Genomic DNA, 2,500 nt, shown 5'->3' with positions numbered 1-2,500 from the left:
GTACACTGCGCAGAAACACTTTGCCACACACACGCACGCACTGCTTGTGCCTATGGTACGACAACTTTTCTCGTGCCTATGGTACGACAACTTTTCTCGTGCCTATGGTACAACAATTTTCTCGTGCCTATGGTACAACAACTTTTTGCCGTGCCCCTGGTACACCGCTCAGTAGCACTTTGCCACACAAGCTCTCCTCGTGCCTATGGTACGACAACTTTTCTCGTGCCTATGGTACAACAACTTTTCGCCGTGCCCCTGGTACACCGCTCAGTAGCACTTTGCCACACAAACTCTCCTAGTGCCTATGGTACGACATCTTTTCTCGTGCCTATGGTACAACAACTTTCCTCCGTGCCCCTGGTACGACAGCTTTTCTCGTGCCTATGGTACAACAACTTTTCTCGTGCCTATGGTACAACAACTTTTCGCCGTGCCCCTGGTACACCGCTCAGTAGCACTTTGCCACACAAACTCTCTTAGTGCCTATGGTACGACATCTTTTCTCGTGCCTATGGTACAACAACTTTCCTCCGTGCCCCTGGTACGACAGCTTTTCTCGTGCCTATGGTACAACAACTTTTCTCGTGCCTATGGTACAACAACTTTTCGCCGTGCCCCTGGTACACCGCTCAGTAGCACTTTGCCACACACACACTCCTCGTACCTATGGTACGACAACTTTTCTCGTGCCTATGGTACGACAACTTTTCTCGTGCCTATGGTACAACAACTTTTCGCCGTGCCCCTGGTACACCGCTCAGTAGCACTTTGCCACACAAACTCTCCTCGTGCCTATGGTACGACAACTTTTCTCGTGCCTATGGTACAACAACTTTCCTCCGTGCCCCTGGTACGACAACTTTTCTCGTGCCTATGGTACGACAACTTTTCTCGTGCCTATGGTACAACAACTTTTCGCCGTGCCCCTGGTACACCGCTCAGTAGCACTTTGCCACACAAACTCTCCTCGTGCCTATGGTACGACAACTTTTCTCGTGCCTATGGTACAACAACTTTCCTCCGTGCCCCTGGTACGACAGCTTTTCTCGTGCCTATGGTACAACAACTTTTCTCGTGCCTATGGTACAACAACTTTTCGCCGTGCCCCTGGTACACCGCTCAGTAGCACTTTGCCACACACACACTCCTCGTACCTATGGTACGACAACTTTTCTCGTGCCTATGGTACAACAACTTTTCTCGTGCCTATGGTACAACAACTTTTCGCCGTGCCCCTGGTACACCGCTCAGTAGCACTTTGCCACACAAACTCTCCTCGTGCCTATGGTACGACAACTTTTCTCGTGCCTATGGTACAACAACTTTCCTCCGTGCCCCTGGTATGACAGCTTTTCTCGTGCCTATGGTACAACAACTTTTCTCGTGCCTATGGTACAACAACTTTTCGCCGTGCCCCTGGTACACCGCTCAGTAGCACTTTGCCACACACACACACACCACTCGTGCCTATGGTACGACAACTTTTCTCGTGCCTATGGTACGACAACTTTTCTCGTGCCTATGGTACAACAACCTTTCCCCGTGCCCCTGGTACACTGCGCAGAAACTCTTTGCCACACACACACACACACACCACTCGTGCCTATGGTACGACAACAGGCCCCGGGGACCTACATCGCACCTTGCTCTTGCCTCCCTTACAGCTGAAAAAGGTCCATGCCTGTGCCCTGGCCCTGCTGAAATTCCCTCTCCATTTAGCCGAGGCAGTGAGTCGGCCTCCTGTCTCCCTTTACGGTCGAAAAAGATGTGCTCCTGGGCGCGCTGGCCCTGCTGCTACTCACATCGGGCATGGACCTGGACCTCCAGCAGGCCCCGGGGACCTACATCGCACATTGCTCTTCCCTCCCTTACAGCTGAAAAAGGTCCATGCTTGTGCCCTGGCCCTTCTGAAATTCCCTCTCCATTTAGCCGAGGCAGAGAGTCGGCCTCCTGTCTCCTTTACGGTCGAAAAAGATGTGCTCCTGGGCGCGCTGGCCCTGCTGCTACTCACATCGGGCATGGACCTGGACCTCCAGCAGGCCCCGGGGACCTACATCACACCTTGCTCTTGCCTCCCTTACAGCTGAAAAAGGTCCATGCCTGTGCCCTGGCCCTGCTGAAATTCCCTCTCCATTTAGCCGAGGCAGTGAGTCGGCCTCCTGTCTCCCTTTACGGTCGAAAAAGATGTGCTCCTGGGCGCGCTGGCCCTGCTGCTACTCACATCGGGCATGGACCTGGACCTCCAGCAGGCCCCGGGGACCTACATCACACCTTGCTCTTGCCTCCCTTACAGCTGAAAAAGGTCCATGCTTGTGCCCTGGCCCTTCTGAAATTCCCTCTCCATTTAGCCGAGGCAGAGAGTCGGCCTCCTGTCTCCTTTACGGTCGAAAAAGATGTGCTCCTGGGCGCGCTGGCCCTGCTGCTACTCACATCGGGCATGGACCTGGACCTCCAGCAGGCCCCGGGGACCTACATCACACCTTGCTCTTGCCTCCCT

Source organism: Aulonocara sp. 'chitande type north' Nkhata Bay, unplaced genomic scaffold, assembly GCF_057382095.1.
Source record: "Aulonocara sp. 'chitande type north' Nkhata Bay isolate Kocher_YH1m ecotype deep benthic unplaced genomic scaffold, A_spYH_male_GT1.1 unmapped_scaffold_33, whole genome shotgun sequence".
Lineage (NCBI taxonomy): Eukaryota > Metazoa > Chordata > Actinopteri > Cichliformes > Cichlidae > Aulonocara > Aulonocara sp. 'chitande type north' Nkhata Bay.
This window is presented reverse-complemented; position numbering follows the sequence as displayed.